The 27219-nt window shown below is 40.4% G+C and overlaps 1 protein-coding gene and 1 pseudogene across 2 annotated transcripts in view; both read right to left on the bottom strand.

Annotated features, from left to right (window-relative positions):
• The window catches only part of ELOVL6 (ELOVL fatty acid elongase 6), a 148636-nt gene that overhangs the window by 65457 nt on the left and 55960 nt on the right, over positions 1 to 27219 (bottom strand). The gene's annotated exons all lie outside the window — the stretch shown is intronic.
• Positions 9766 to 27146, bottom strand: LOC120862211 (annotated as a pseudogene).

Below are 27219 nucleotides of genomic sequence, written 5' to 3'. Positions count from 1 at the left end.
ATCTGAATGCAGCATTCCAAAGAATAGCAAGGAGAGATAAGAAAGGTTTCCTCAGTGATCAGTGCAAAGAAATAGAGGAAAACAACAGAATGGCAAAGACTAGGGATCTCTTCAAGAAAATTAGAGATACCAAGGGAACATTTCATGCAAAAATGAGCACAATAAAGGACAGAAACAGCAAGGACCTAACAGAAGAAGAGATTAAGAAGAGGTGGCAAGAATACATAAAAGAACTGTACAAAAAAGGTCTTAATTATCTAGATAACCATGATGGTGTGGTCACTCACGGGGAGTGTGAAGTCAAGCAAGGCTTAGGAAGCGTTGTTACAAACAAAGCTAATAGAGGTGATGGAATTCCACTTGAGCTATTTCAAATCCTAAAAGATGATGCTGTGAAAGTGCTGCTCTCAATATGCCAGCAAACTGGGAAAACTCAGCAGTGGCCACAGGACTGGAAAAGGCCAGTTTTCATTCCAATCCCAAAGAAAGGCAATGCCAAAGAATGCTCAAACTACCGCACAACTGCACTCATCTCACATGCTAGTAAAGTAATGCTCAACATTCTCCAAGCCAGGCTTCAACGGTATGTGAACCATGAACTTCCAGATGTTGAAGCTGGTTTTAGAAAAGGCAGAAGAACCAGAGATCAAATTGCCAACATCCTCTGGATCATGGAAAAAGCAAGAGAGTTCCAGGAAAACATCTATTTCTGCTTTACTGACTATGCCAAAGCCTTTGGCCGTGTGGATCACAATAAACTGTGGAAAATTCTGAAAGTGATGGGAATACCAGACCACCTGACCTGACTATTGAGAAATCTGTATGCAGGTCAGGAAGCAACAGTTAGAACTGGACATGGAACAACAGACTGGTTCCAAATAGGAAAAGGAGTACATCAAGGCTGTATATTGTCACCCTGCTTATTTAACTTCTATGCAGAGTACGTTATGAGAGTACATTATGGGCTGGAAGAAGCACAAGCTGGAATCAAAATTGCTGGGAGAAATATCAATAACCTCAGTTACGCAGATCACACCAACCTTATGGCAGAAATTGAAGAACTAAAGAGCCTCTTGATGAATGTGAAAGAGAAGAGTGAAAAAGTTTGCTTAAAGCTCAACATTCAGAAAACGAAGATCATGGCATCTGGTCCCATCACTTCATGGGAAATAGATGGGGAAACAGTGGAAACAGTGACAGATGTTGTTTTTTGGGGGGCTCCAAAATCACTACAGATCGTGACTGCAGCCATGAAATTAAAAGACGCTTGCTCCTTGGAAGAAAAATTATGACCGACTTAGACAGCATATTAAAAAGCAGAGACATTACTTTGTCAACAAAGGTCCGTCTAGTAAAGGCTATGGCTTTTCCAGTAGTCATGTATGGATGTGAGAGCTGGACTATAAAGAACGCTGAGCAAAGAATTGATGCTTTTGAGCTGTGGTGTTGGAGAAGACTCTTGAGAGTCCCTTGGACTGCAAGGAGATCCAATGAGTCCATCCTAAAGGAAATCTATCCTGAATCTCCAATGGAAGGACTGATGTTCAAGTTGAAACTCCAATACTTTGGCCACCTGATGTGAAGAACTGACCCATTTGAAAAGACCCTGATGCCAGGAAAGATTGAAGGCGAGAGGAGAAGGAGACGATAGAGGATGAGATGGTTGGATGACATCACCGACTCAATGGACATGTGTTTGAGTTAACTCTGGGAGTTTGTGATGGATGGGTAGGCCTGGCATGCTGCAGTCCATGGGGGTTGCAAAAAGTCGGGCATGACTGAGCAACTGAACTGAATACTTTTGAGATAGTCATTGTACAGCCCAGTTACATTAGTTGGCGCTAATAGTAAAGAACCCACCTGCCAATGCAGGAGACATAAGAGATGTGGGCTTGATCCCTGGGTTGGGAAGATCCCTTGGAGAAGGAAATGGCAATCCACTCCAGTATTCTTGCCTGGAGACCCCATGGACAGAGAAGCTTGGTGGCCTACAGTCCATGGGGTTGCAAAGAGTCAAACACGACAGAAGTGACCTAGGACACACAAGAAGTAACCAACCAAATAAGGACCACCCAAATGCAATACGGATATGTTTGTATATACCCTCTCTTCTCCTTTTATTTCTGTCCCTGTGATTAATGAAAATAGCCCATAATTAATCAAAACAATAGTTTTACTTTTTATCTTCAGATCTGGATTTCTTCATCATGCTATATTGTTCCAAAACATTTCTACATGTATTTCCCATTCCGACTTAGTCTGTGTACCTGCTTATGATTCGTATTGATATTTATTGTTCTATCTAACAAAACTTCTTAACGAGTGTGTGTGTGTGTGTGTGTGTATTTAACTTTTTTTCTTTTCAACTCCTGGGATTACACTGAACCAGCACTTAGTAGCTTGAGTAGCCCATCAAAATCTCTGCCAGATGACCTGCACTCCTTTGGAAGTCAGACAGGTTTGAAATTGGTGAAACTTTCATGTGGGTAGCATTTCACATCAGATAATTGCTAATGATACCCATGGGGAGATGACCTCTTTATATCAGCAATTTTGTTTTAATGGCTACTGTGTACGTGTCAGACACAAGGAGTTGTGAAAGAGAAAATTATATTAGACCTGTTGTAGAATGTTGTCTGTACATTTTCTGTCAACATCTTTTTTCCCTTTGCTACAAAAACAAACAAACCAACAAACCCAACTTTCACAAATTATGTGAGGGAGAAAAGGAACAAAAAGGAAACCTAAAAGGACTTCGGCTGATCTATCTGGTACATAGAAAGTCTCCACCTTCTAAGCCAAAGAGTGTGAAGCCCAGAAAGTATGCTGCTCAGTAAGGCCACATCTCCTTTAAGATTTCTCCTTTAGTTTGGCTGCTGATTCAAGTCACAAAAATAATTCAAGGTTCTGAAAGTAATTGTAGGACACACACGAATTGGAGACTAAAAATCAATGAACAGAAACCTCAGTTAAAGAGTCTGGAGACCTGAAGGGGAAATTCCCATCCCGGGCCATCTTCTCTTTGTTGTTTTAGTCGCTAAGTCGTGTCTGACTCTTTTGCAACCCCATGGTCTGTAGTCTGCCAGGCTCCTCTGTCCATGGGGTTTCCAGGTGAGAATACTGGAGTGGGCTGCCATTTCCTTCTCCAGCGGATCTTCCCCACCCAGGGATCAAACCTGCGTCTCCTGTGTTGGCAGGCGGATTCTTTGCCAGTGAGCCTCCCGGGAAGCCCCTCTGACCGTAGCAGAGACCAACAGGAAAAAGAACACCTGCTCTTTTTTCCTGGCAACAACACAGCCAATGAAAAGTCATGGATTCTGCTTATTATAGCCCTCTGTACTTCCTTATAAAAGCATTCTCCTTCCCTTGCATGAGGTTCACCATGGTTATAACACCCTAAACTGAAATTCTCTGCTGAGCCCCAACAAATTCATCTCTGCTGGAGAAAGATCTGGTCATCTATTTGTTTGATGTCAAACAAGACCCAGAGACTGAAGGAAATATACTGCTTTCTCCCCTCGACAAGACACTCAGGGGATGTGTATCGTGGTTACAATTTGATGAGGGTATAAAAGGAGGTTTTCTGGTGAGGGATCCTGAAATTATGCACAGTCTAGCCAGGGATGGATTGTCACTTTCTTGAGAGTTCCACCAAGACTTCAAGCATTTTTCTATATTAAAAATGATGGGAAATTTTCAGCAGTTTTTATCCTTAAGTAAATTGTATTTGGGAATTAACTCTGTGCCCAGAAATTCTGAGAAATAATTTTGTGAATAATGGAGTATGTCCATAATTAACACAAATGGTGAGTTTATGATGGCAAGACAAGCCATTAGTAAAGAAAAGGGTGTTATTCTAATATGTTTGACCCAGCACATATAGTGTGACTTCTGAGCTTTGAATTGCAAACACCTCTGCTTCTCATTCTGCTTTCCCCTCACATGCTAATTTAAAGATCACAGGTTCTCTTTATTTAAGGTGAGAAAACCATTTTTTTTTTTAACCATTCTATTGTCAAAGTAGGTCATGATCAAAGTAGTTACATTAATACAATGGATTCAATGACATGGTCATATATTCCTTTCCAGGGAAGAGCCCTGCTCTTAGGACAGACCTGTTGTAGCATGTTGTCTGTACATTTTCTGTCAACATCTTTTTTACCTTTGCTACAAAAAAACAAACAAACCCAACTTGATAAACTGTTTTCTTGTTATTTTCTTTTTACAATTGGAAATAAGATCTTTTGGGGAAAAATACTTTCAAAATGTGTAAAACACACACACACACAGCCCCCTAAAATATACCACCTCTCTAATACTTAAATTGGTAAGATACAAGTTAATTACCTTTGTTTCCCTAGATATTTTCACCTGTTGATGAAAAATGCTGACATCTGTCCATCCATTCAAAATGTAATCATCTTTTTCATTTGCAGTGTGGTTAGTATGCCATTAAACGGTTTTAAAAAATTGCTATGTAGGCACAAATTCTGCCTTTGACAGGAAAAAATGTGTTGGTGCTTTCAGGTGGACCCTTAAGGCTTTGGATGGATGGACAGAGGCAAGAGAACTTGGGTGCGAAGAAGCAGTGGTGTTTGGCATGAGCTAAGTGGAGTGGAGAAAGCTAGCTTGGAAATAAAGGGGAAAGTCAAAGTATTTAGAGTTCTGAAAACAGCAGAGCTAACTCTGCCTGTATCTTAGCTCAAAGTTGCAATAGGTTTTAAGGCAGGTGGCCAGTAATTTGTTACCATTAATAGTTAAAGTACAGTACCAAAATTTGTGGCTTAATTTTCTTTTCTTTCCTCCTTCTTAAAATATATTATGTGACTTGGATGCAAGAAGAAGGGGGGGAAGAATGATGGATAGTGATTCCAGAAAGAGAGAGATGGAGAATGCTGGTTTAAGTTGTGGAGAGCAATGAAAGACTTAGAGATGGGAGGGGGCAGAATAAAAAAGCCTTTGACTGTGTGGATCACAATAAACTAGAAAATTCTTAAAGAGATGGGAATACCAGACCACTTTACCTGACTCCTGAGAAACCTGTATGCCTGTCAAGAAGCAACAGTTAGAACTGGACATGGAACAACAGACTACTTCAAAATTGGGAAAGGAGTATATCAAGGCTGTATATTGTCACCCTGCCTATTCAACTTTGTCTGTTCTGAAGGAGATCAACCCTGGGATTTCTTTGGAAGGAATGATACTAAAGCTGAAGCTCCAGTACTTTGGCCACCTCAGGCGAAGAGTTGACTCGTTGGAAAAGACTTTGATGCTGGGAGGGATTGGGGGCAGGAGGAGAAGGGGACGACCCAGGATGAGAAGGCTGGATGGCATCACTGACTCGATGGACATGAGTCTGAGTGAACTCTGGGAGATGGTGATGGACAGGGAGGCCTGGCGTGCTGCGATTCATGGGGTTGCAGAGTTGGACACGACTGAGCGACTGAAATGAACTGAACTGAACTGAACAGAGTACATCATGCAAAATGCCAGGCTGGATGAAGATCAAGCTGTAATCAAGATTGCTGGGAGAAATATCAATAACCACATATATGCAGATAACACTACCCTACATGGCAGAAAGCAAAGAGGAACTAAATAGCCTCTTGATAAAGGTAAAAGGGGAGAGTGAAAAAAACTGGCTTAAAACTCAACATTCAAAAAACGAAGATCATGGCATCCAGCCCCACTACTTCATGGCATATAGATGGGGAAACAATGGAAACAATAACAGACTATTTTCTTGGGCTCCAAAATCACTGACGGTAGTGACTGCAGCCATGAAATTCAAAGACGCTTGCTCCTTGGAAGAAAAGCTATGACAAACAAAACCAGCATATTAAAAAGCAGAGACATTACTCTGCCGACAAAGGCCCATCTAGTCAAACCTATGGTTTTTAAGATAGTCGTGTATGGATGTGAGAGTTGGACCATAAAGAAGGCTGAGTGCCAAAGAATTGATGCTTTCAAATTGTGGTGATGAAGAAGACTCTTGAGAGTCCCTTGGACTGCAAGGGGGTCAAACCAGTCGATCCTAAAGGAAATCAACCCTGAATATTCACTGGAAGGACTGATGTTGAAGCTGAGACTCCAGTACTCTGGCTACCTGATGCAAAGAGCTGACTCACTGGAAAAGACCCTGATGCTGCAGCTTGAGAAATGCAGCTTGAGGGAAAGCTTGAGGGCAGAAGGAGAAGGGGACGACAGAGGATGAGATGGTTAGATGGCATCACTGACTCAATGAACATGAGTTTGAGCAAGCTCCAGGTGATGGTGAAGGACAGGGAAGCCTGGTATGCTGCAGTCCTTGGGGTTGCAAAGAGTCAGACACGACATAGCGACTAAACTACAACAAAGAATTAAAGAAAAGATATGCTCACAGAGAAACCTGGCATTAAATACATCTATTCCAGTGGGCAGATGTGGCTGAACTTTAATCCTAGTACTCTAAGTTAGTACATTCTGGCATATTCCCCACAGCCTATATTGTCAGCATCTGTAGCTACAGGAGTTGCTGAAGCACATGTATGAACTGACGGATCTCCTTTAATGAATTATTCCTCTTCACAGGCATTATCAGATGAGACCTTCTTTAAATTATCACTTAAGAATGGATATCCTCCTGTTCTGAGAAAACTTTTGAAAATGGCTTGGCTAATCATGGCATTATTTCAGTCAAGCTGTGTCCTGAACTGTCACATAGAGTAAAGGTCAATTTTAATCCTAAAGTACTGCATCCTCGACAGATACAAGAATATTTTTGTTTTGGAAGACATGGTTTAACCTAACAAATCAGAAAGAATTAATGTCAAAGTTAGCATCAAAGATTTTTGAGGACAGTAAATAAAAGGAAAAGAATTCTTTGACAAAGTTTTATTTCCTTAAAAAGGGTAAACAGATGCCAAAACCTCTGAATAACACGCTAGCCAAAAATGTATCAGTGGTTTTAATTAGACACATCTCCTCCCAACTTACAATGCTAACTTACAATGAGCTCTGCATTGACAAAACAATTTCTAGCTTCTGTTTTGTTTGCAAATATTGCTCTCAATCATCCTGATTCTTTGCTAATGATTGTCACTTCAAGTTAGAATTTTCAAATAACTGTCTTATATAATACATAAGCTACTGATACTAGTCATGGTAAAACGTTAAACTCTAGAGGCCATTACCAAAAAAAACAAACAACAAAACACAGTACATTCCTAATAGGAGAGGCACCAAGCAGAAAGAGAATCCAGAAAGTAATTTCATCAACAATTCCGTTTCATTGTGCTAAAGCCCTTAAAGAAATGCCCTTTGTTCTAAGGAACAGAAAGCTTGCATCTTAATTTCCAGTGAAGAAATGCTCACTTGTTGGTTAAAGTATAATAATAAAGATAATACAGAAAGCATACCAGAATTCTGAAATGGCTATTAAATAGAAGCAGTTGAAGGACACTCCTGTGAACAGATTAAACTGTGCCTCTCATAGGCTTAAAACCTACCAATATAAATGAGGTCTTGATTTTTTCCCGCAAATATGAAATTTTCTTAGACCGGAAGTTGTACAATGTAGAATTATGGGCTTGTTTCAAGGCTGCAAGCTTAAAAAAAGATCTTGTCATCCACTTATATGGCCAGCTGACTATAGAAATATAAAATATATAAAAAATAAAAATAAAATCAGAGTCAAACTAAAAATGTTTCCTGTTTGTCTTTATTCTGAAGAAGCCCTGAATGTTCTGTGGATAATGGGTTTATCTCAGCGCTGGAGACTAAAACCAGAAATGAAAAAACACTATGAAAAGCATATGATTGTTCACAGTGGAAGGGAAACCGGATTTCAGGTTTACAAGATTAAATCCAATTCAGACATAAAATGTTCCCAGATATAAGTCAAAATGACAGCCACACAGATAACTATGTAAATAAGCATAAATGTACCCAAATCTGAGAGCATTTTCTCTACACTCAAGGAGGAACTGTTTGAACTGAAAGGTGATCCATTTCTGTTAACCATCTCCTTATATTTACAAAGAGTTTTAGTTGAAAGGACCTACTGTATAGCACAGGGAACTCTGCTCAATGCTATGTGGCAGCTGGGATGGGAGGGGAGCTTGGGGAGAATGGATACATGTAGATGTATGGCTGAGTCCCTTTGCTGTTCACCTGAAACTATCACAACATTGCTAACCAACTGTATCCCAATACAAAATAACAAGTCAAAAAAATTTTTTTTGTTGACATTCATTGCTTCAGGCAACTTTAAAGTTGGAAAATACTCTCAAGGAAAAAAAAATTACGTTTTCATGTTAACTATTGGGTGATTAAACATATTTCTGGATTAGGAAGAAAATAAGTCAGCAATAATAAAGATTACTTCATGGTCTAAATCAGGGCCACCTTTTTGTCACCAAATCATATTTACATGAGAAATGAAGACTGAGTAAAAATTAGCAATGACAAGAAGAAGCAATGACATATTAGCAAGGTTGCTGTAGTTGTTTATTGTTTAGTCGCTAAGTTGTGTCTCACTTTTGTGATCACGTGGACTGTAGCCCATCAGGCTCCTCTCTCCATGAGATTTCCCAGGCAAGAATACTGGAGTGGGGTGTTACTTCTTTTTCCAGGGGATCTTCCTGACCCAGGGATTGAACTTGCATTTCCTGCATCGGCAGGCAAATTCTTTACCACTGAGTCACCAAGGAAGCCCATTAGTGAGGTTAACAGACATTTTTTCACCCATGAGATACCACCCACTTATCCAAGCAAAGACTATCAATTTCATTTTACTCTTGAAAATAATAATAAGGCAAGATTTTAATTAGGCTATTCACACTGCTACTTCAAAATCTTGACAGCAGAGTCTAAAGGCCCTTTTCTGTTGTGACAGAGAGGAATCCCCTACAGAGGGCAAACCTTCACCTTTATTCTTGGTTTGCTAGATCCAAAAGCAGTCTCTTCAGCTCAAGAAAGCATTTTAGAATTCAATGGGCTGAGTCACACTGTTAAGGATTGTCCTGAAACGACTCATAAATATATAAATTCACAAATTTACTTGAATTTGCATTAGTAACAAATGAGTTATCATGTACTATCAATACCATAAATGGACAAAGCACCAAAGATCAGAATTTCTAGTGAAACGTGCAGTCAGAAATTAGTATGTACTCAGTTTATCCCAAATGTCACAGGTTCTAAAGTGCCATCTTATACTATTTTTCAACAAGTTTATTTGGCTTGTGACCACTCTCTGAGTTTCAATTTTAAAATATATACTATAGAGACTTTCCCTGGCGGTTCAGTGGTGAAGACTTGGTCCTCCCATTGCAGGGGGTATAGGTTCAATCCCTAGTTGGGGAAGTAAGACCCCACATGCCACCTGGTGTGGCCAAAAATGAAAAAGCAATTGAACTTGCTTCTATGGCCTGTTACACAATCTTGCGTTTAATATGTCATAGAAACACACACACTAAAGGCTCCATCACGTGCATTTTCCCACCGCAGCAATCCATTTGTTCTAAACTTTAAAACCCTTAAATACCTAAGGAAGAGTCTTCATCTCGAGTGGCCTGATGAACAGCAGCATTTGACACAAACGGTAATCGCTTCTTTTCTGCGACACTTTTTTCACTTGATTTATGGTCACTATATTCTCTCGTTTCTTCTTCCATTTCACCACTGCCCCTTTTTCTGTTTTCATTTGCTAGCTCCCTCTTCAGCTTCCTCAATCTTTAAAGTTTGAAGGGCTCCCAGGGTACAGTCTGTGGACCTCTTTTCTCTTCATCCACACCAGTGCTTCTCAAAGGGGGCGATACCCTCCTGCTGAAGGTATTTGACAATGTCTGGAGACGTCCACACAGCTGGTGGAGGGCTGCCTGCTGGCATCTGGTGTGTAGAAGGCCTGCTGGGTGCTGCACGGGACAGCTGTTTACAATAAGCACTATCCACACCTAAGGTCAACAGTGCCAAGTCTGAGAAGAAAAATATAAAGAGTCCAGGAGCTGGTGAGGGACAGGGAAGCCTGGTGTGCTGCAGTCCATGGGTTTGCAAAGAGTTGGACACACCTGAGTGATCGAACTGAAGAACAGAGAAGTTGAAACATGTAACAGTGTATGTTGAAATGTACTACAGCCTCCAAAACACAAAGTGTTTGTTGGTTAGAATGACAATCACTTATCCTTCAGATACCCTCCGGCTAAACTGCTTCAAACCAATTCCAGAGTAAACAAAGTAAGCACCTGGTCTCAAATCAGCAGTTTTGCTTAAAATTGAGACTAAAACAGAACCACCAATATGGAGCAATATTTCCCTGCACTGCTCTAGAATTAGGTTCATTTCTGCCTACAATCAAGTCATGGTCCAGCCACCATGGGAAACTTGGAATGATCCATTCTTACAAACTCTACACCTGTTGCAATGCTTCCCTTGCCAAGAAGGTCATCCAGACTGCATTTTATAACATCACTCCAAGCAAGAGAAACAAACAACCTGAAATGAAGAACAGTAGCCGCCAAGACAACTTCCTTTTGAAGTAGAATTTCACTTATTTCCATTCACCCCGAGTATAAAAATTCGATGATAGCCAACACTTCCCTAACCCTGGCTAGGGTATTGCTGTAAAAATAACATTAGACTATCAGGACTTATAATATGCAATCTCAAAAATGATAATGCAAACCATTCAATATCACAGTAATCCAAGTCTATGCCTCAACTAACGCTGAAGAAGCTGAAGTTGAACCGTTCTATGAAGACCTAAGAGACCTTTTAGAACTAACACTCCCAAAAGATGTCCTTTTCATTATAGGGGACTGGAATGCAAAAGTAGGAAGTCAAGAAACACCTGGAGTAACAGGCAAATTTGGCCTAGGAATACAGAATGAAGCAGGGCAAAGACTAATAGAGTTTTGCCAAGAAAATGCACTGGTCATAGCAAACACCCTGTTCCAACAACACAAGAGAAGACTCTACACATGGACATCACCAGATGGTCAACACCAAAATCAGACTGATTATATTCTCTGCAGCCAGGATGGAGAAGCTCTATACAGTCAACAAAAACAAGACCAGGAGCTGACTGTGGCTCAGATCATGAACTCTTTACCAAATTCAGACTTAAATTCAAGAAAGTAGGGAAAACCACTAGACCATTCAGGTATGACCTAAATCAAATCCCTTATGATTATATGGTAGAAGTGAGAAATAGATTTAAGGGACTAGATCTGATAGAGTACCTCATGAACTATGAAATGAGGTTCATGACATTGTACAGGAGACAGGGATCAAGACCATCCCCATGGAACAGAAATGCAAAAAGGCAAAGTGGCTGTCTGGGGAGGCCTTACAAATAGCTGTGAAAAGAAGAGAGGCGAAAAGCAAAGAAGAAAAGGAAAGATATAAGCATCTGAATGCAGAGTTCCAAAGAATAGCTTAAAAAGAGATAAGAAAGCCTTCTTCAGCGATCAATGCGAAGAAATAGAGGCAAACAACAGAACGAGAAAGACTAGATATCTCTTCAAGAAAATTAGAGATACCAAGGGAACATTTCATGCAAAGATGGGCTCGATAAAGGACAGAAATGGTCTGGACCTAACAGAAGCAGAAGATATTAAGAAGAGGTGGCAAGAATACACAGAAGAACTGTACAAAAAATATCTTCATGACCCAGATAATCAAGATGGTATGATCACTCACCTAGAGCCAGACATTCTGGAATGTGAAGTCAAGTGGGCCTTAGAAAGCATCACTATGAACAAAGTTAGTGGAGGTGATGGAATTCCAGTTAAGCTATTTGAAATCCTGAAAGATGATGCTGTGAAAGTGCTGCACTCAATATGCCAGCAAATTGGGAAAACTCAGCAGTGGCCACAGGACTGGAAAAGGTCAGTTTTCATTCCAATCCCAAAGAAAGGCAATGCCAAAGAATGCTCAAACTACCACGCAATTGCACTCATCTCACACGCTAGTAAAGTAATGCTCAAAATTCTCCAAGCCAGGCCTCAGCAATACATGAACCGTGAACTTCCTGATGTTCAAGCTGGTTTTAGAAAAGGCAGAAGAACCAGAGATCAACTTGCCAACATCCTCTGGATCATGGAAAAAGCAAGAGAGTTCCAGAAAAACATCTATTTCTGCTTTATTGACTATGCCAAAGCCTTTGACTGTGTGGATCACAATAAACTGTGGAGAATTCTGAAAGAGATGGGAATACCAGACCACCTAACCAGCCTCTTGAGAAACCTATATGCAGTTCAGGAAGCAACAGTTAGAACTGGACATGGAACAGACTGGTTCCAAATAGGAAAAGGAGTACGTCAAGGCTATATATTATCACCCCACTTATTTAACTTCTACGCCGAGTACATCATGAGAAACACTGGGCTGGAAGAAGCACAAGCTGGAATCAAGATTGCCAGGAGAAATATCAATAACCTCAGATATGCAGATGACACCACCCTTATGGCAGAAAGTGAAGAGGAACTAAAAAGCCTCTTGATGAAAGTGAAAGAGGAGAGTGAAAAAGTTGGCTTAAAGCTCAACATTCAGAAAACTAAGATCATGGCATCTGGTCCCATCACTTCATGGGAAATAGAAGGGGAAACAGTGGAAACAGTGTCAGACTTTATTTTTTGGGGCTCCAAAATCACTGCAGATGGTGACTGCAGCCAGGAAATTAAAAGACGCTTGCTCTTTGGAAGAAAAGTTATGAGCAACCTAGATAGCATTTTCAAAAGCAGAGACATTACTTTGCCGACTAAGGCCTGTCTAGTCAAGGCTATGGTTTTTCCAGTGGTTTTGTATGGATGTGAGAGTTGGACTATGAAGAAGGCTGAGTGCCAAAGTATTGATGCTTTTGAACTGTGGTGTTGGAGATGACTCTTGAGAGTCCCTTGGACTTCAAGGAGATCCAACCAGTCTTTTCTGAAGGAGATCAACCCTGGGATTTCTTTGGAAGGAATGATGCTAAAGCTGAAGCTCCAGTACTTTGGCCACCTCATGCGAAGAGTTGACTCATTAGAAAAGACTCTGATACTGGAAGGGATTGGGGGTAGGAAGAGAAGGGGACGACAGAGGATGAGATGGCTGGATAGAATCACGGACTCGATGGATGTGAGTCTGAGTGAACTCCGGGAGTTGGTGATGGACAGGGAGGCCTGGCATGCTGTGATTCATGGGGTTGCAAAGAGTCGGACATGACTGAGCAACTGAACTGAACTGATCAGGACTTACACCCCTAAATCTGATCTAAATGTTCTTAGCCAATTTCTTCTAAATCAAAGTATGACAATTTGATAACAATAAAGGTTTCTGTGCTGCAACCTTTTTAAAATTAAGATAACTCTTATGTAAATCTCAGAACTATGTAAGTAGGTGCTATCATATTCCAAAGAATGCCAATTGTAATCAATAAAATGAACTGCACTATTTTCTAAATCTTAGAACAAATTATTATTTTCACTAGCCACACTCAGGCATTGGGTCTCCTGCATTTCTGCCATGTCGAGAGATACTCTTCCTCCCCTGATGTTTGTGCACCAAGCTGAACGAGTCAAACAGGAAGCTGCTCTCTATTACGTGTGTTTCATCAATTTCTATCGGAGGAACCAGAATACAACCTGCCAGAGAGTGGCCAATAACTGGTTTTAGGAGCTTTTAATCTTTATATCTGTGTTCATTGTTTCCCGTTTCCCACAGAGACTTTCACTTTGCTTTAAAAAAAAAAAAAAGAAAAAATCTTCAATTATAGGATCAAAGCTAGGAACAATGATAAAAATTTCTCTTGGGGAAAATGTTTAATAGAAAAATCTCCAGGTCTATCAAACATAGAAATGAAGAGCATAGCTCCCAACTCTCCAGAAAGTGAAAAGAGAATTTGTCTCATTTCTAAGGTTTCTTTTTACTACTGGGCTCTAAGACAAGAATAATTTCTACTTCACTTGCATGGCAGCTGAATCTTGAGACATGACTAAGGTACAGCTGGGATTTATCAAGTAGTGTTCTGAGAAAAAGAGGTTCTTAAAATAGCAATATGCCCAGAGCACGCCTTTCTTCAATCAGACAATTTCAGAAGGAAGTAAAATTTCTTAAGGAGACACATGTGTATCTGACTCACGGTTTCTTTGAAGGCTGGCAGCTTGATGGGTCTTCCCATATTCCCAAGAGCATTCCTCTGGGGACAGTGCATTATGAGGGACTGAGTCTTTGCGATTATTCACAGTAGCACGCACACGCTGTGTCAAGAGAGCCATCACTCTAAATAGGAAACCTCAGACTTTGCTTTTCTTACTTGTCAAGGCCAATTTAATAAGCAACAAGATTTGGGAGAAAGAATATTCTTTACTTAGCTATGTTTACACAAAGGGTCCATGCCCCACACCCCACCCCCACAAAAAAAAGTTAAAAAATGATTTGGCAAGTGGTAATTCAAAATACATCCTTCAGTCTAAAGCATTTTTGAAACAATCTGAGAAATTCTAGATGCCTACGTGCTATGAGCGTGCATGTGCCTGCACAGTCATTAAGTCGTGTCCGACTCTTTGCGACCCCGTGAACTAAGAATACTGGAGCAGGTTACCATTTCCTTCTTCAGGGGATCTTCCAGACCCAGGGATTGAACCTGCACCTGCTGCACCTTTTGCACTGGCAGGAGGATTGTTTACCACTGAGCCATCTGGGAAGCCTCACCTATGTGCTATAAAGACATTTAAACAGCAAGAACATTCAACACCAACATTACCGTGGGTGTTTACTGAGCACCCACAGTGAATCTCTATTACATGAATTTACTATTCCACAGTAGACACAAAATTGAACACTGGCCTAGAATGTATATTTGTGTACTGCTCCAGACCACTAAGATGGAATATTTGGTATAAGACCACTAAGATTCAACTTGGTAAGTAATAATAACTTGTTTCACCAAGCACTTACTACATTCCAAATTCTCAGTGTTCCAAGGACTTGTTATACAAAATGTCTTATTTACATTTCAGAGAACATGTCCATTTTGCAGATTAAAAAAACGAAAGAACAAGAATAAATAAACTGTACAAGAACCCAGAACTTTTCAGTGATGGTGCTGGGACTTAAACCAAGGCAGCCAAGTGTTAGCCCAGGGCCCTGAACCACTACATTGGGTTCCTATCCAAAATATTAGACTATTTCCTCATTGGTTCTTTCAAAGGTAGTGTATCATCCCTTTTTCTAGTTCTCCATCACGCTACCATTCACGAATGTAAATAATCACTTACTCTTGAAAGCCACTTGTTCTTCAAAAAAAGTATTCCTTTTAAGTCATATTAACAAGGCTATTAATTTCAATAGAGAGAAATAGCTTGAAGATAAACTAAAGCAGAGCCCTTGCCCAAGAGGTCAAAGTCTCTAGAGAATGCATCTCAAAAAGCCAATACATACTAGAAGCTGACTCTTTCAATCTGATGTTTGCCTACTTTTTTCGTATGCTGACAGGCATATTCCCTGGATCACTGAATGGCTGGACATACTTTCGGATTTTACACAATTCTCCATGTGATTTCTTTGTAATCTGTGGCATCATAATTTTCTGCCTTTGTGTCCTCCTACTTAGAATGATGTACTCTGTAGTTCTAGCTGTCCAAAAGGACATGCTGTATTCCTGTGTTTTGGATTTTAAAATCTAGTATTCAAAAATTATTGAGGACACATGTCCAAGACTATATCTAAGGAAACATAAACATTAAATCATATAGATTTTATGGTTCCTTGGTCCCACGGAAGATCCCACGTGCTACAAGTAAGACTTGGTACAAATACATGAGTGAATAAATAAATTTTTATAAGAGAAATAAAGAATAAGTATGTTAGAAGATTATACATATGGTGGAAAGAAGAGAAAGTAAAAGCAGTGTGCAGGAAAAACAAGGCAGGAAATGAGGGGCAGACCACAGTTTAAATAGGGTGGCCAGGGCAGACACACTGAGAAGGTGAATTTGAGCCAAAAAAGTATAGAAAGGAAGTGAACCACTCTGAGAAAAGCTGTGTAAGGCTGAGGAAAAAACCAGGGCAAGAACTGTCTTCCATGTTTACCTTTACCACGTTCTGCCAGTTTGGCCTTTGGAAATTTCAGTATACTGGGATATCCTTTGGGCATGAATCTCTAAGTGTGCATCTGAAAAAGTAATTCTGCTTGTTTCAGTACCTTTTCTTCTAAATATAGCTATGTTTGCATAGTCATAAATATCATTCAGAAAGAATGAGCATAAAAGTATTTTGACTATGGTAAAGAAAGTTATTAATTTATATAAGCAAATAATATTTTTTAGGGGATAATTATAATTGAAAATCTGAGTTCCTAAGAAATCCCCAAACTTTTGAGTTTCTGATTTCCTGTAAATTAAGGTAGTCTGTAGACAAAAGATTATGAGGTACCATGGTAGAATCTTAAATTAAGAGATCTAAAGTAGCTTGACACTAGAGATGAATTTATTTAATCTTTCTCATAAAGAAGATGTATATTATTCTTTCAGGATTTCCTCCTGCAAACCCAAACCTGAATATACAAAAGCAAGGGCTGGTTCTTAACAACAGCAACAAAAACTGCCAAGATTATTCCCCAACTAGAGACAGAATTTGATTTTCTGTGAGCATGTTAATTCTGCTTCACTGGCAAAATGGCTTTAGGTCCAAGTAGCAAAAAAGGGGGTAATAATTCCTGACAAGGACAAGGAAATAAGTTTTCAGTTTTCTTCCTGAATCAACGGGGGGAGGGACGGGGTGGGGGGTTGTAGGACAGAAGTGACTTTTTAATGTATATTTTTCTAAATGTCCTTTAAGAAGCAAAGCCCAATGGTACTGTAGAAATCAAAACTTTAGAAAAAGAGGCAAATGAGTAAAATATGACTTTAAAACTAAAAAAAAAAGGAACTAAGTGAATTTCTTTTAAAATATACTGTAGCAACTCTTTCCATTTTTTAAAAAAATTTAGGCTTTTTATTCTAGAGCTTAAATGAGTTGCAGTTAGGTTTTAAGTTTTCAACCAAGTAATAACACAATATAACTATAACCTAATCCCAATTTTAGGAAGTCATCATAATACTTCAAATATAAGGGCTAGTTGTTTCTCTACACGCCAAAAACTAATAGTTTACTTAAAAAAAAAATTCTGTATTTGTCTAGTTCATCCTTTCTAATGTCACGAAAGATTATCTTCCCATCCTTACAGAACTCAGATTGCTGCCTGCGAAATGAAAGGCTAAAACTATATTAATATATATATATATATATATATATATATAAAGAAAAGAGTGGATAAAAGTTAATTTTATTTACTCTTTATTAAAAAGAAACATTGAGATGGTAGGCTTAGGGGTAACTTATTTTCTACTTGTGTTTTGCAAGATATATTTTAAAACAGGATATATTTTATAAGTTTTAATTTGAGTGAGATAAGAGAGCTAGAGATTGGGAGTGAGAACTGAGGAGGAAAACTGGCAAAAAGTGAAAGTCTTAAAAAATGTCCAGTACTAGTCTGAGTTGGAGGAAGGCCTGGCATTTCCAGTAATGGCAAACCAGTGGCTCAGTGTTGTCCCTTCGGTAGCTCAGGAGGCCTTTGGAACAAGTGTTTCTATGGAAGGTGATGAGTGATTAGAAGCCAATTTTCTCCCACCTTCTCACTTGATCCCTGATAGTATGGCAAGAGTTTAAGCCGATCTGGAGGTGGGTGCTGGTCTTCTAACATCTATGTACAAGTGCACATTTCTAACTATGCACCTTTTCCTAGCAAATCCTAAGTGTTTCTCAACGTGGTCCACTGACTACTTGCTTCAGAGCCTCTGGGTGCTTGTTACAGTGGCAGATTCTCCCTTCCCAGACCTAGACCTGAATCTAGAGAGTTCTATGGTCCAAATGTCTGTGTTCCCTTAAAATCGATGTCAAAATCCTAACCTTCAGTGTGACACTGGTAGGAGACGGGGCCTTTGGGAGACAGCAGAGATCGCCTGAATGGAATCGGTGTCTTTATAAAAGAAAGTTCTACACAAGGTTGGAGAGAGAAGATGGCCATCTAAGGAGCAGGACCTTTCCAGATATGGAACCTGCCGCTGTCTTGATTGTGAACTTTTCAGTCTCCAGAATTGTGAGAAAACTTTGTTGCTTAAGTAACTCAGTCTATGGTCTTGTGTTATAGCAGCCTGAACAGACTAAGAATAAAAAGTAACCCTAAAAGTCTGCACTTCAGTACACCTCTGAGGAGACATTTAGACTTGAGCTTGATCAACCCACGTCAGGATCAAACAGCTTCCTGTCTTTGGCCAACACCATCCCTCCTGGTTCTTTGATTTCCTACCCCAAATATAACACAACTGTAATGCACAGCAAAATCAGTTATATCCTACAATCAAATTTAAAAACTTCTAATACCATATTCACAAAAAAAGAATAAAGAAAAATTTAAAAAAATCAGTGCATTACAAAGAGCAAAGACTCTGACAAAAGAGAGGAAAACAAAAAGAAAGGAAGTTGTTGTTGAGTCGCTCAGTCATGTCCAACTCTTTGCGATCCCATGGATGGTAGCCCGCCAGGCTCCCTGGTCCAAGGGATTTCCTAGGCAAGAATACTGGAGTGGGTTGTCATTCCCTTCTCCAGGGGATCTTCCTGACCCAGGGACTGAACCCAGGTCTCCTGCCCTGGCAGGCAGATTCTTTACCACTGAGCCACCAGGGAAGACCCAAGGAAGGAAGAGTGGCGCACATCTCTTGTGCTCTGCATTGACAATAGAGACAGGACATTGCACTGCAGCTGCCCGAGGACTCTGATGATGAGAAGGTACGTCTACATCTCGCTAAGCTTCTCATTTACGTGAGAATTTAATACACACATTAGTCTCATTCTTTGCCCTTTAGACAGATAACTAACACATAGAAACTTTTCTTCGTAGATAAGCTATTTCAGTTGAAAGACACACTTTTTAAGGAATTCCTTGGAGGAGGAGAATTTAGTCTAATAGCATAGATCAAAGATACTTACCTCCTAGTTAATATAAATTTATGAAGTCTTTTGGCTTACAGAATCAAATTGTGCTGAATTTGTACTGCTAAGAGTTTATCTGGGCCAAGAGTATGGAAAGTTCTGATTCATTCATTCTTTCATATTGCAATTCAATAAATATTTATTAAGTGCTGACTACATGCAAGGCATTGAGAAGAGTTGATTATGCTCAAGGCATTGAGAAGGGTTAACAAAACAGATACACTCCCTGATCCCTTGGAGACTTTAAAGCTTTTGGGGGGTAATAGACAAGTGAATGGGAAAGTGGAGGAATAGATAATAAGGAAACACTCCAGTAACAGGTGAGGAGAAAATGGAACCCTCCTGCCACTGTTGGTGGGAAGGAAATTGATACGGCCACTATGGAGAACAGTATGGAAATTTCTTAAAAAAAAAAAAAAAAAAAAGAACTACCATATGACCCAGCAATCCCACAAATGGGCATATAACCTGAGAAAACCATAACTCAAAAAGACACATGTATCCCAATGTTTACTGAAGCACTATTTACAATAGCCAGAACATTGAAACAATCTGAATGCCCAAGAACAAATGAATGAAGAAGATGTGATACATATGTACAATGGAATATTACTCAGCCATTAAAAGGAATGAAACTGGGTCATCTGTAGAGGTGTAGATGAACCTGGAATCTGTCATACACAGTGAAGTAAGACAGAAAGAGAAAAACAAATATATTAATGCATATATATAGAATCTAGAAAAACGGTACAGATGAACCTATTAGAAGGGTAGGAATAAAGACATAGACATACAGAACAGACATGGGGAAGGGAAGGGTGTGATGAACTGCGAGATTAGGATTAACATATATATGCTGCTGCTGCTGCTGCTGCTAAGTCACTTCAGTCGTGTCTGACTCTGTGTGACCCCACAGACAGCAGCCCACCAGGCTCCCCCGTCCCTGGGATTCTCCTAGCTAGTAGGAACCCTCTATACAGCACAGAAGCTCAGCCCCATGCTCTGTGATGACCTAGTTGGGTGGGTGCCATGGAAAGGAGGCTCAAGAGGAAGAGATACATGTAGCTGATCCATTTCATGTTAGAAACTAATACAACATTGTAAAGCAATTATACCCCAATTAAAAAAATAATAAGGATGCTCTTTAAGCCATATTTAGACCAAATGAGTGAGTGAGTGGGAATAGCATGGGCAGAGGGAGAAACCACATTCCAGCAACTATAAGAAATTTAGTGGGCTTGATCTTCAAATTCCAAGAGAAGGTTTTGAGAGTTTTGAGCTGACAGCCCAAGAAATGGGTAGAAGCAAGAGTATGAGGGCTCTTAGAGATTATGTTAAAATGTTTCTTTTTAATCCTAAGAGCAACAGGAAGCCACTGAAGACTTTAAATAAATGAAGTCAATATGCTCCTATTTGTGATATGTAAGGATTGCTCACTGATAAGATGAAGGCAGGACCTTGTCTAAGTCTTGAATGAGTGGCACAGGTTTTAGATAAGGGCAGGTCCTGGAGCTGAGGAAAAGGGAGGAGAGTGCAGAATGGTTTTAGGAAGTCTCCTGTTTGAACATTCCGAGTTGGGGAGTCATTTCATAGGAACAGATCATAAACTTTAATAATGCTCAGTGTAAGGAAGGGTGTATGAGGTTAGTCAAGTGACTTCTACAAATTATTTTCACTCTACCCATCCATGAGTACAGGGAACCCAGCAAAGTATATTATTTCCTCATGGTTTTGGTGCTTATGATCTTGGCTATAAAATTATGCTCCTTCCTATAATGTGTCAAACAGTGACGTGCAATGATGTCAGAACTAAGAAAACATTCCCCTACTTTCCTAACCAACAAGGCAGAACTTTTAAAGTTCTAAGCTCATGAAGATTTAATACATAAGTGACTGATTACCAAGATTTTGTTAGGAATTTTATAGTCATGTCTCAAAAGTAAAATATACCTTTCTAAAGTACAGGTTTATCTTGCTTTAAACAACACATTCCCCAGAAAACTGTTTAATTGTACAATTGTTTAATTATATACAATTGTATAAATTATTTTAAACTATTTTGAGAAACTTTGGGGGAGCTTCCCTACTGAAGAGGAACTGATTACTTGTAAAGATCAAATCTTGTTATTGTAGTATATATTTTTGCAAGTGAGGCACATCTATACTGGATTGCTCTAGCTTCTTGCCAGCTGAGGAGAGTGTCCCCAGTGTCATTTCCTGCAAAGTCCCTAATCTCTCAAGAGATGCCCCACCACCAGGGCAAACATTACAGAGAGTGATGTGCTCTGCAGATGGCCTCTGATTGGAACCCTAGTTTCAGCAGGATGCATCCTTAGGGAGGTTGTCTGAGGATGGCGGTATGACTGAGCTGCTGATCACAATGCCCTTCTCCCTGGCTCCCTTCCAGCAAATGGTCTAGGGCTAATCACATGATGGAGTTCTGGCAATGATGCAAAAAGTAGAAGTGGCCAGATGGGTTTCTTGCTTAAGCTGACATGCCCCTTCAGAGTTTTGCTGCTGTGCACGTCTTTCCTGCCTTGTCACAGAGCAGATGCCTGTTTGCAGCCACCTTGTAGCCATGGGAGAGAAAGTTGGCAGCACAGAAAGGTGAGATAAGCTTGGTTTTCAGATGGCATCACTGGGCTGCTTTACCAACTCTGGATTTCTGTTGAATGAAACAAGGAAATCTCTGTACTTAATTAAGGTTCTATTTGTTGATTTTTCTGTTAGTTTCCAACATACTCTTAATCAGCACCCTGAATTTCTATTCAAACTTCTCTTTGCTACTGATATATATGGAATTCTGTGGCGAGTTGATGACACTGGCTGGGAACAAGCAAGCCGTTACCTCCAAAACATAAATGTTTATATCATGACATTTGTAGAGCCTCCTTATAGAAAAAATGCTGAGCTACCTGATCTTCTGTGTTGTTACCAAAAAACAGCAGGGAAACAAACCCCCCCCAAACTCTCTACATTCTGCCAAGGCATTTTGGCCACAATTACCTTCACTTAGTTGAGCTTGATTGGTCAAGTATTAAAAATGACTGAGCTCTGAAAGAGACACACTGGCCCAAGGATATAACTTTCTAAAAAATCAAGAACCAGATGTTTTATGGATAATTTGGGGCAAATTAAAGTTATGCAATAGTAAGCACTGTGCAAACCAGCCAAAAGCATTAGCCACCAGGGACTGGATGGTTCTCTTTGCACAAACATGTGAGCTAAAGTTCACAACAGCTACCGCCTATTGTGCAACCTGTCTGGCAGACTCCAGGATCTTCAGACTAGTTTATAAGCACATGATGATAAGTCTTTATAGGATACCAAACACAGCGAAGTCATCCTTATGCATGTATGTATTTATATTGGCACTTAAAAGGAATAAATGTTGGTAAGTATGTGAGTTTAAACATCACAAGAGACTTCTCACTCCCACTCATATATAGAATTCCGGCTGCACTGTTTTTTAGTTTTCTTTGCATATAATAAAAATTTCAGTTAAGGGAGCTTCCTAAGCATTCATACTACACTATGTGTAGGGGCTACACTGAACATTGAACTCAAAATGATGGAACACATAAAGTGTCTGCCACAGTGATTTTCAAATTCCTAGAAGCCATCTGGAGCTATGCCCAGGAATTTGAATTTGCACAGAGAGAAACTGAGTTTCAGAGAGGTGAGACCAAGTGCTTATGTAATTAACAAGAAGAGTCATCTGGCCTGCTTAAATCTAGTTGTATGGATTATTTCATTTGAACTGTTCAAATTGTTTATTAAACTGATTAGAACTGACCACGGGACTTTCAAATCCTCAGTTCATTTTGACATAGAGGTCAACTTTTCTTTAAGAAATTAAATGGTTTTTTAGAAACAGGATGAGTATTTATAGAATGATCAGCAACAAATCCAAGTTACTACAGTGTACGTGAACTAGTAAAATGTAAGCTCAAAGGCACTGGCTGATTTATTTTAAAATATTTGTTAAATACATATATTCATAAAACTATCTGGGGAATCTGTTAAAAAACAAAAACAGAAATTCTGACTCTCTGGGTCCTATGGGGGAGAGGAGAGCCCAACAACATGAATGTTGACAACGGCTAAATGAATCTGACCCAGGAAGGCCTGTGGACCTCCCTTTGAGAAATGCTAATCTATATGCTTCTAGATGCTAGAGATACAAAGCTCAGACTGTTCAGACTAGTGAGAGGCAAAAAGAAACAATAATTTTCCAATGCCTTCAAAGTATTCCGAGAGGAGTGAAGGCATAAAACTGAGTGCACAAGTGAGACTAAGCTCCTTTGTGACATGAACTAGTTTTAAAAGAGTGGAACAGCCAAAGAATGGGAGGAAAGCGCCCAGGCAGAAAGAAGCACGGCAAGGGCAAGCACCGGGTAAGGCTTGTTGGGAACTAAACGAGGAGTCTGGACTCACCGGGACACCCAAGGAGTCGGAAATGAGGTGGGAGAGTTGGTAAGTGGTGTCCCGAATGACTTTTCTATGTGGGACTTGTTTGAACCTTTGAAGGCACAGGAGGTAGCTGAGGGTTGAGGATGAGGGGCAGAGTTAAATTCAATTTTTAGAAAGCTTGCAGGCCATAGTCACACAGAGGACACCTGGGAGGAATGCAATCTGATGGAGGAAGAGAGGCCAGGGAACTGCAGTTCTCAAGAGAAGCCAGGACTGGTGAAGGCAGGTGCATGCCATTTGGGAGATGGTAATGACCAACCTAGATAGCATATTCAAAAGCAGAGACATTACTTTGCCAACAAAGGTCCGTCTAGTCAAGGCTATGGTTTTTCCTGTGGTCATGTATGGATGTGAGAGTTGGACTGTGAAGAAGCCTGAGGGCTGAAGAATTGATGCTTTTGAAGTGTGGTGTTGGAGAAGACTCTTGAGAGTCCCTTGGACTGCAAGGAGATCCAACCAGTCCATTCTGAAGGAGATCAGCCCTGGGTGTTCTTTGGAAGGAATGATGTTAAAGCTGACACTCCAGTACTTTGGCCACCTCATGCGAAGAGTTGACTCATTGGAAAAGACTGATGCTGGGAGGGATTGGGGGTAGGAAGAGAAGGGGACGACAGAGGATGAGATGGCTGGATGGCATCACTGACTCGATGGACATGAGTCTGAGTGAACTCCAGGAGTTGGTGATGGACAGGGAGGCCTGGTGTGCTGCGATTCATGGGGTCGCAAAGAGTTGGACACGACTGAGCGACTGAACTGAACTGAACCCACAGTAATCATTCCCTATGTGGACTGAAGTGAATTCAATAGGCGAGGAACAGATAGGTCTTAGCAACTAATGTGGCTGTGCTCAGTCACTCGGTCATGTTCAACTCTTTGCAACCCCATGGACTGCAGCCTGCCGTGGGATTTTCCAGGCAAGAATATTGGAGTGGGTAGCCATTTCCTTTTCCAGGGGATCACTCCAGCCCAGGGATCGAACCTGTGTCTCTAGCGTCTCCTACATTGGCAGGTAAATTTTTTCTTACCACTAGTGCCACTTGGGAAGCCCTTAGCAACTAAGCTAACATGGGGAGAAAAGCAAAAAGGAGAGGTTAGGTGATGGTTCTTAAGTTTCTGGTTTGTGTGACTTGGTAACTGGTGTTAGTTTTGTGGGTGGGGAGTAAAGAAGTGACATTTTAATATTTACTAATAAAGAGTTAATAAGATTGTGTGACTTGCTGGTAGAGATTAAGAGAGACCCATAGGGCGTGGGACTTAGAAATGTCTGGGTTGGTCTGGTATCTATTTGGAAGCCATCCACGTCTGCGTGGTGATAACTGAAGTCACAAAACTGGATGAGATCATCCACGGGGAATGTCCTGAAAATCAAGGTAGAGCCTAACTGGGAGGGAGGGAGGGAGGGCGTGATAGTCTCTCAGTCGTGTCCAACTCTTTGCGACCCTATGGACTGTACCCTGCCAGGCTCCTCTGTCCATGGGATTCTCCAGGCAAGAGTACTGGAGTGGGGTGCCATTTCCTTCTCCACCTGGGAGGGAGGTATCACCATTTAAGGGGGAGGTGAAAAGAAAGTAGTAAAGAGTAGGAAAGAACAAGAGACAATCAAAAGGTAAGAAGAAAACCTGGGAGTATCATGGAAAAAAAGGTCACAGCAGAGAGGGTCAAGTGTCTTTGAGCAATCAAGACAGATAAGTGCTGATAAAGAGTGTTCCAAAGGCTTGCCTCCTCTGTGCAAGGATCATTCATTTTTTAAAATATTTACTGAAGTCCCTGAGTGCTAGGTGCTGGAAAGATAAACCTCAAGGACAGGATCATCCTACTTTGAAAGCATAACAAAAGCACTTCCATTTCCTTACAAATGTTGCACTTTGTAGATGTGAATGGAAATTGGATTCGTATGCAAAGCACTGGGGCAAACTGCAGGTGGGCAGACAGCAAAAAGAGGTGAGGTAATCGGCTTCAGAAGGAAGGAGTCTGAAATGAAAGGAAGGACAGGAAAAAAAGGCACTGCAGCATCACCTCCGCATCCTGAGCTTTTCTCTGTTTAACCCTGACTTAACTCCATCTTAACGATGTCTGCCTGGGGAGCAAAGTCCTCTGCTGAGAACTCCTTATTTCCCAAAAGACTCTTTTGGTATTGCAAGAAGAAGAAGATAGGAAAGAATTAAACCCACCAAATTTAACTGAAATGTTTCTGGACTACATTTTTGAAACCTCATCTCATAGTTATTTAGCACAGTGCCTTAGTTTCGTTCTGTTTTTCTCTTTTAAAATAAAACAAGTCTTTCAGGTTTTTTAATTACCAAAAAACTTTTTAAAAAAATTTTTCTGACTCTGTAGTTGTGCCTTTCATATTTTGACCAGGATTTTCTGTTCCTCAGTAAGGAGAGTGAGCCTGACCCAATCACAGACCCATTTAGCACACATGGGCCCACCACAGGCCCTGCTGATATGTTTTTTCATTTTAGGTAACCTCTCAAGAACTTCAGGTCTAGCATGAATAGCATGAACTTCTCAGCACACACCACATACAGATTTTGGTGCTTTCCCTAATCCTCTTGGTATAGAAGCAAGTAATTCTACCACCAGGGGTTCAATACTGCCTAGTTTTATTAGAGGCTGTATTTCAGGAGAGCCTGCGATGGTGTGTCAAGCTTGGGACCATTATGTTGAATGCCTCTAAACACCATTCCTGGAAGAGGATGGGTAGCCATTTCCTTTTCCAGGGGATCACTCCAGCCCAGGGATCGAACCTGTGTCTCTAGCGTCTCCTACATTGGCAGGTAAATTTTTTCTTACCACTAGTGCCACTTGGGAAGCCCTTAGCAACTAAGCTAACATGGGGAGAAAAGCAAAAAGGAGAGGTTAGGTGATGGTTCTTAAGTTTCTGGTTTGTGTGACTTGGTAACTGGTGTTAGTTTTGTGGGTGGGGAGTAAAGAAGTGACATTTTAATATTTACTAATAAAGAGTTAATAAGATTGTGTGACTTGCTGGTAGAGATTAAGAGAGACCCATAGGGCGTGGGACTTTTTAAAATGACTCTGCAAACTTGACCTCTAAGCCTCTAAAACAAGTAGTTGGAAACCCTGTTTTTATACCTTTAGAAAATAAGAACGCATACCATCTGTACTTTAGCAAGAGTAAAGCCTGTGATTATTTCAGTAAAGGAAAACCTAGGAAGGAAGAAAGAAAAGAGGTCTGAAGAAAAAAAAAAAAACCCTATCACAGAAACATCCCGTCTTCTGGGATTGTCATTTAAAGAGCTGTGGAAATCACATAAACTTAGAATTCTGCTCTTTGCTTCTTCTTGGCTGGAAGCCTGACGACACAGGTCAAAGTTTGGTAGGGAAAATGGCACCTTTGGAAATTTTATGGTCTGGCCTTATATAAAGGTCAAGAAATACAATAAAACTGGTTTCTTTGGTTTCCTTAGAAGACTGGAAATCAAGAGACCTTTGGGGTTAATATAAGCACATTTTAGTTCCTTCCAGCACTAGATTTCAGAGGTTCCTTAACTCTGAGCTGGTATTAAATTTACCTTGGTTGAGTATAACCCTGGCACTGGCTGGCTGCCTTTAGTGATTTTGCACTTTATGGCTGCCTCCTCTTAAAAAGTGCACCATTGTGACTAATTCCTTGGGTGGTACGTTGGGAAGTGAAAGTAAAGTCGCTCAGTCGTGTCCAACTCTTTGGGACCCCATGGCCTGTAGCCTACAACACTCCTCTGTCCATGGGATTTTCCAGGCAAGAGTACTGGA

Source organism: Oryx dammah, unplaced genomic scaffold (genome assembly GCF_014754425.2).
Source record: "Oryx dammah isolate SB20612 unplaced genomic scaffold, SCBI_Odam_1.1 HiC_scaffold_3, whole genome shotgun sequence".
NCBI classification, from domain to species: Eukaryota; Metazoa; Chordata; class Mammalia; order Artiodactyla; family Bovidae; genus Oryx; species Oryx dammah.
The sequence above is the reverse complement of the archived record's forward strand: the minus strand, read 5'-3'. Positions and strand labels throughout refer to the sequence as shown.